The following is an 8317-nucleotide window of genomic DNA, read 5'->3' as shown; positions in this document are numbered from 1 at the left end:
GAAGGATGTTGAGAGCGTCCTTACAGTCCCTGAAGTTGAGCTCATTCCTGAAACTGACCCTGCAGCTTCAGCAAAGCTGCGGAAAAATTATGATGAGATTCCAAACATTGCCCTTGCTAGTGTAAGGTATGGCATAGGGCTAAGGCCAACTGCAGCTATAGCAACTGCAGCCCTGATTGATGCAGGACTCATCTTAGAAGATGACACAAGTAAAGTGATTGATAAGAACAAGGTTAAGAGAGCACACGAAAAGTTGATGCAAGATCTGGGGGAAGAGTTTGAGGAGAAGTGCAGGGAGGAGGGGGGGGATCTCCTGTATCCTCTTTGATGGGCGGATTGACATGACCAATGTGATGATGGAAGCTGAGGGCAGTGACCAATCTTTTCCTGCAAAGATCAAGGAAGAACACTATAGTGTTGCTAGTGAGCCTGGCAGCAACTATCTGTTCCACTTTACACCAGAGAAAGCAACTAAAGAGGAGTCCCATGCAGAGCAGATTGCTAAGGTCCTGTTTTCCTGGCTGAAAGAGAGAGGTTCTGATAAGACCTTGTGGGCCATTGGAGGAGACTCAACCAATGTCAACACTGGAGTGAAGGCAGGTGTAATGCGGAAGATGGAGCTGCACCTGGGGAGAAAGCTGGTCTGGTTGGTGTGCAACCTGCACACTGGTGAACTTCCACTGTGCCGTCTCATTGTTGAAGTTGATGGGGCTACTCTGTCAGACAACAAATTATCTGGGCCAATAGGACAGCTCCTTGATTCTGTTACAGACTTGGAGATCAATCCTAACTTCACCAGGATCTTTCTTGGCCCTCCGCTGATCAAGCTGCCTGAGAAGATCATTCAAGATCTCTCAACTGATCAACACTATGGCTATAAGCTGGTCTGTGCAATCAGGGATGGAGTGCTTTCTGCGAGGCTGGCTCTGCTGGAGATTGGACCGGTAAACCACAGCCGCTGGCTCACCACAGCAAACAGACTCCTCAGGCTCTGGGTGTCAAAGCATCAACTTAAAAGAAAGAACCTGAATAATCTACAATGCATTGTGGAATTCATCATTGGAGTGTATTATCCATGTTGGTTCAACATGAAGGTCAAGCACTCCTGGATCGAAGGGCCTAGGCACATCCTGTTTCAGCTGGACTGCCTCAAGTCTCAGAGGAAGGAGGTGCTGGATGTTGTGATGCCAACTGTGAGAAGATCTGCTTGGTATGCCCACAGTGAAGCCATCCTCCAAACACTGCTGTGCTCTGAGGATCAAAAAGAGAGAATTGAGGGGGTGGAGAGAATCCTGGCCATCAGGGGATCCAGACACTCAGCTGGGAGACTCCTCTGTCAGGATCAGAAGAACACCTCACATCAATAGTGACGCTTCCAGCATTGGTGGCTTAATCAGCTGGTCAGAAGATGTGTCAGAGCCACCTCTCACCTGCTCCCTAAGCACCTTCGAGGTGAAGAACTTCATCAACACCCCCATGGAGGTTCTCAACTGGCCTTGCCACACACAAAGCATCGAGAGGATTGTTAAAATGGTGACTGAGGCCTCTGCTAAGTAGTTTTCACAAGAGAAAAGGGATGGAGGGATCAGGGCTCAGGAGACCAGCAGGAGGCTGATGTCCAAGAATGAATCCAAGCAGGACTTGTGCAACCTGATCAAATTCAAGAAGATAGAGGATTGATGGAGCCCCATGGATTTTCTCAATACATTGAGACGTTTGTTAAAATGGTTACTGTAACTGAGGGGTACAATTCCCTGACTGTATTGATAAGTATGGTATTATTAAACCACTACCTCTTGTACTTTAACTTCTGGCCATCCAGTACATGATATAGATATGATGAACACTTTCCCACCTGATGAAACGAAGTCCACACAAATGTACAAATCGAATATTTTATATAGCAAAAGGTATATACAACGTTCACTTGTTTACACTTATGATTTGAAATGCACTTGTATGGCAAATGAGTATTCGTAGGTAAATCAACATTGAATGTCCAATCTCTGGTTACGCAGGGAGTAAGTATACAACCTGGTTCCTTAGGGAACTATAGCGATGGTACTTAAATGATTATAGCCGGATAATGCAAAGGGGGGGTCCCGCTGGTTGTAAGTCAGTAGGGGGGGGGGGGGGGTTAGGAGAGCCGTGGTCAATATCCCATCTGGCCGACGATTTCTTGGGAGAATTCAAAGTCTTGAACACGGTGCCCACAGAACCTCGGTCCGCAGATGAATACAGCCGGACCCTCTTGTAGACGGTAGTTGCCGGTCCACAACGAAGAGACGTGAGGCGACCTCACTCGGGGTAGAGCGCCGTCTCACTTGGACTCCTCTCGGGGGGTAGTTCCAACACTTACCAGTGTTGGCTGTTATCCATGGCATAAATCAAAGCACCCAAAGCAAGTAGATAATCCAAGCCGTGTAGGGCTAGCCGTCGTCCGGGTAAGGTAATCCAATGTGCAGGTCCACTCGTCCTGGCCCAGAACTCCTCGGATGAAAGCACCACACGTGGTCTGCCCAGCCTGGTTAAGCTTCTAGATAACGCGAGGAAACGATGGGGGTACTGCTCACTTTATAACTCTAACCGAACGGTGCACCATACATAATAGACTATTATTAACTTAATAGAAATACGTCCCACTCGACGGTATAGTGCCAAACTATGACAATTCAACTATTAATCCACACGATGTCTCAATGCCATTCTGAGGCCAAGTTGACCATACTACACCACACGTGTATCGGGGTGAGGCTTAACGTCTTGCCACTAGGTTGGAGGGTAAAGAACTAAGGGCGAAGTGACTAAGAAAGTTCTACTTTACTTGCGCCATATATATATGCGCTGTGAACAAATAGTACCATCCGTATTTCGGCAGACGTATTCCTACGCGGAACCGGGGCCTGTAACGACATGTTCGTCGGCACGATTGAACTTGAACCAAGGGGCTTGGCTGCTGGCGCCAGGTTCTCGTCCAATGAGAGAATGAAACTATTATGGGCTGTTAGTAGACTAAAGGGATATTCAGTGTATATGTACACAGAATATACAAGGGATATCAAACGATATACAAATACTATTAAATATATATCCATAAATAAATATATATATTCGGTTTAATCTGATCCTTCACAACAGCCGCCCCCTAATTAGTCCCACCTAATTAGCTAAGCAGAGACAGATTAACCGCACTGTCTACCACTCAGGGTCCGCTGTAAGGGTCAGTCAACTCACAAAGTCATGGGGTCATGGTCGTCATCGATAGTGTCTGGGAGTCTGGGCAGTTCTATTAGCCTCGCCACGGGTCGTGTGTAAGTCCGCCCTTGGACGAGCACTTCAGCTGCTCGGACCTTGCCATCGGCACCGGTGATCACTTTGCTTACGCGGCCAGCCGGCCACATAGCTCTGGGTAGTGACTGGTCGATAATCATGACGACTGTTCCTTCTGTCAAATTGTCTCTCTCTTTTACCCACTTCTGGCGGGTCTGTACTGTAGAGACGGTAGGTAGTGGAGTAGAAAGCTGTTCCAAAACTTGTCAGCTAGTACTTGACTGTACCTCCACATTCTTCGGCCGTTCGCTTCTTCAGGCCTGTACATTGTCTGGGGTAGCGCGGGGTCCAGCCGCCCCATCAAGAGTGTGTTGGGGGTGACTGGGTCGACATCTGCTACATCACTTGAGACGTAACCGAGGGGCTTTGAGTTCAATACTCCCTCGATCTCCGTGAGGACTGTCATTAGGACTTCCTCCGCCACGGTCTGGGCCCCAAGCACGGCGTACAGGGCTGTCTTTATAGAACGTACTTCTCGTTCCCAGGTTCCACCGAAGTGAGGTGCATTCGGGGGGTTAAACTGGAAGTCAATCTGGGATGGAGCGAGGTGGGTCTTAAGTTCTGGGCCCATAGCTTGGAAGCTCTCTCTCAGCTCTCTTTCTCCGCCTTTGAAGTTTGTCCCGTGATCAGACAACAATGTAGACGGTTTGCCTTTCCGTGATGTGAATCTTCGGAAGGCCATAAGGAATGAGTCTGTGCTCATGGTTGGAAGGAGTTCGATGTGTATCGCTCTGGTGGTCATGCATTTGAATACAATACCCCACCGCTTCTCAGTTCCTCTTCCTTTCTTTATATACAACGGGCCAAAACAGTCCATGCCTGTGGAGTGGAATGGCTTGTCGCCGAGTCGGAGGCGACAGGGGGGTAGGTCAGCCATCCGGGGTATGCTGGGCTGCGCGCGCCACTTTCGGCAGTCTAGACAGGTTCGCTGGAAGCGCCGCACTGCTTCCCTCCCTTGAAGTATCCAATAGCGACGTCTGATCTCCGCGAAGACTCTCTCTGCTCCTGCGTGGTGCACATCCTCGTCGCATTTCTTTATGATCAGCTCTGTGACCTTGTGTCGGCTGTTCAAGACTATCGGGTACTTAACGTCATCCGGTAAGTCTGGAGCTCTCCGCAGACGACCACCCACTCTGATGAGATTATGGGCGTCGCTCTCGGGGGCTAGGTGGAGCAGTCTGCTGTCTGATGGGACGGGCTTTCCTCCCTGTAGACAGTCTAGCTCGTCGGGGAACGAGTCTCTCTGGGCTCGTTGTAGTAGAAGAAGTTCTGCTTCTTCGTAGTCAGCTGCTGAAATGTCGGCAGTGGGCTGAATCTCTGGGTGGTGCCACAGGAATGTCTTGAGCTGCGCACTCTGTAGGGTAATGCAATCATCTATGTTGGGGTCTGTGGAGGCGACTGTGCTCAGTCCACAGAACATAGGTTTCTTGTTCTCAGCCTCCTCTTTACTCGCTTCCCGTGGGGTGGGCGTAGGCCACTCTTCTTCCGGGAGCTTGAGGAACTCTGGTCCGTCACTGTAGATGTTGCGACGGGTGAGGTCATCTAGGGACATTCCCCGGGTGATGACGTCAGCTGGGTTGTGTTTGGTGTCCACATACCGCCAGCTCGCTGTTTCTTTTAACTCTTGAATCTCGGTGACTCTGACTCCCACAAAGACTTTGTATCTGCATGAATCAGACTTGATCCATGTGAGTACTGTCGTGGAATCTGACCACAAGATTGTTCTGTGCACCGGAATGGTGAGTTCACGTTGGATTAACGTGGCTAGATGCGCTCCTGCTAGGGCTGCGCAGAGCTCTAGACGCGGGATAGATTGTTGCTTTCGTGGGGCTATTCTTGAGCGAGCCAGGATGAAAGCAGTATGTATTTCTCCTCCCTCCTCTCGGGCACGCAAGTAGGCCACCGAGCCGTAGGCTACTTCGGAGGCGTCGCTGAAGATGTGTAGATCAATCTTGCATGTCTCTGGCCTCACTGTGGGTGGGAAGTAGCTGCGGCGTATATTGACGCCTGGGAGTGAGCGGAGTTCCGTCTCCCACTCTCTCCATGTGGAGGCAAGGGGTGCGGGTATTGGGTCGTCCCAGCCCTGGTCCTTGTCCCATAGTGCTCGTACAATCATCTTTGCCCTGGTGGTGTAAGGTAGAATACATCCCAACGGGTCATATTGTCTGGCGAGTGTTCTGTATACACTCCGTCTGGTGGTCGGTAGTGCAGTCGACCTTCCCTGCTCCTTGGTCAGGGGTGGGTGTTTATAATGGAGCGAGTCTGTTTTGAAGCGCCAGACTAGTCCTAATGTCATTTCTTGGGCTTCTCCTGGGATGGTCGCCATCCAGGTCTCGCTGCTTGCTGCCTTGTCCTCTGGGGAGAGGCTGCGCAATACTTGCGGGTCGCTGCTGGCCCACTGCCTGAGATCAAAGCCGCCTTTGATCAGGGAGGCGCGTAGCTTGAGTAGGAGAGCCTCGGCTTCTTCTTGAGTCGAAACGCTTTGTAAACAGTTGTCCACGTAGAAACTGTTCTTCACACTGTGTCGGACCTCTTCATCTTCTGCTGGGTCCTCTGCGACGTGTTTCTGTAGTGCAAATGTAGCACAGCACGGGCTGCATGTGGTTCCGAAGGGGAGTACTTCCCACTGGTAGATGGCTGGGTTCTCATCCCCGATCCTCTCTCTCCATAGGAACCGCAGCAGGGGCTTGTCCTCCTCCACTAGTCCCACCTGCAGGAACATCCCTTTGATATCCCCGCTGATAGCCACCTTGTCCTGGCGGAAGCGCAGTAGCACGCCTAGTAGGGAGGGGCCGAGTGTGGGGCCGGGCAAGAGCTCTTTATTCAGATTTTGGGATCCGATCTGGTAGCTGCAGTTAAACACAATGCGATCCTTGCCGTTGTGGTGGACCTTGTGATGCGGCACGTACCATGATTCGGTCGTCTGATCGGCCTCTTTAATGTCAATCTTTGTCACGTGTCCCGCTGTGATTAGCTTCTCAATCTCAGCGCGGTACACACGCTCTTGAGCGGGGTCTTTGGCTAGGCGCCGCTCTGTGTTCAATAGATAGCGCTCCGTGGCGTCTTTCTTTGCGTGAAAGGTGGGCATTCCCTCTCGCCTCAGGAGTGGAGTTGCGTATCTCATCACTCCGCCGACTGTGACTCTCTTTGTCCCCTGCTCGAGTAGGTTGATGGCGTAAATGTCTTCTTTAGAACGAATATCTTTCTTTTCGTTCTTAAAGGGCATTGTCTCTAGTGTCCATAGCCTCTCGACATGCTGCAGGAGAGTGGTGTCTTCTTCTGTCGTTCTGGAGTGGAGGCAGCTAGTGGCTGCTGTTCGGTTGAGAGATTTAGCGAGGGGGCCTTGTAGTGTCCACCCTAGGCGGGTCTCGACTGCTGCAGGACAGCCTCGGGGTCCTGTATGGACCCGGTCAATCGGGACTATGAGTTCTGCATGGTCGGAGCCTATCAGCAGGGTCGGGGTAGCGCCGTCTATGAGCGGGATAGGTAGTTGACGCAGGTGCACATATTTATCCATCAACTTGGCGATGGGGTAGGTGTACTGCGATAGTCCTATTTCTTGGCTGGTGAAAGCATTTGTAATCCTATACCGACGCTCTGGCTGCCCGTTTGCTGCGATAGTGAAGGAGACATGCTCGCCCTTTATCGTCTTTAAATCTCTTCTTATTGTCCGAATCGTCATTTGGTTCTCGCTCCCCCGCAGTCCCAGCTGGGCCGCAGCGGACGCGAGCAGAAGGGTCTTCTCTGACCCGTCATCAAGGACGGCGTAAGTGTCCATGACTTTATCTTGGTAGCTCAATGTCACACGGACTACCTTTAAGAGCACTTGGGCGCCGCTGCTGCTGGCGGGGTCAATGTACATGACACTTGCCTTGGTGCCGCTCGATGGTGCAGGTGAAGGCCGTCTTCTGTTACTGTCGTGTAGTATATCTAGATGGGCTCCGTCGCACCGACTGCACCTTTTCTTTAGGCGGCATTCGGCTGCCATGTGACTGCGCGCACATCGGTAACAGCGCCTGTTGGACTTTATCCATTGACTCACTTCTTCTGCATTCATCTTTGTGAACAGGTCACATTGTGACAGCCAGTGTTCTTTCTCACAGTAGGGGCACACCATCTTCCACTTCTCTTTTCTCGAGGGGGTACTGTGGCTCTTACTGCTCGGTACTGACTCTGATTGGTGCATGACAGTCACCGATCTTCTTCCATCATTTATTCTCCTGGGTCCCTCTCTGGAGCTTGGCGTGCTCCGCCCGAACGTATCCAGTCGTAAGCTGCTGACTTCTCTCGCCAGGAAGTCGGCTAGATCAAGGAGGGATGGTTCGGGGCCGTTAGGATCCCGGTAGTCTCTCTGCCGCCTAAAACGCTCTTGTCTTGCGGGTGGCAGCTTCTCCAAAATCCTCTCGACGTTAGAGTTGGCGTATAGCTCATGCATGCCCTTTTCCCGTTGCGCTCCCAGCATCCCTACCAGGGACTGCACTTTGATTGACAGGTCGTCTAATGAGCGATTGTCTGTTGCTGGGGGTAGGCGATCAATATGCCTTATCTCTTGGATTACGTAATCCCATATACGTCCATATCTCTGGTCCAGCGCTGCTAGAGCTGCGGTGTATGGGGTCGTAGAGGTGGCATAGGCTAGCGCTATATTGTGCGCCCGGGGTACTTTCAGGTGCTTCAGTAATATTGCATACTTGTGGCATTCATCAGCGACATCCACCATCATTGTCTCTAGGCACATCCGGAGCTCCGTGTACTGTGCCCGATTCTCATGGGTGAAATCTGGGACCATCGGTGTGCCAATGTATGACGCCGTGGATGGCTGATACATCGGCGAGCGTTGGGGGAGAGGCCTCCTAGGCGAGTCTCCTCTTGCGCCTCTCGGTGGGCTGGTACCGGCAGGGTACCATGGCCCGCTGGTCCAGGTGCTATTCCTCGGGGCTGGTCGTGCGTCATGCTCACCCGTGAATAGAGTCGGGGGTCTGTAGCG

Source organism: Notolepis coatsorum, assembly GCF_963971535.1.
Source record: "Notolepis coatsorum genome assembly, chromosome: 12".
NCBI lineage: Eukaryota > Metazoa > Chordata > Actinopteri > Aulopiformes > Paralepididae > Notolepis > Notolepis coatsorum.
This window is presented reverse-complemented; position numbering follows the sequence as displayed.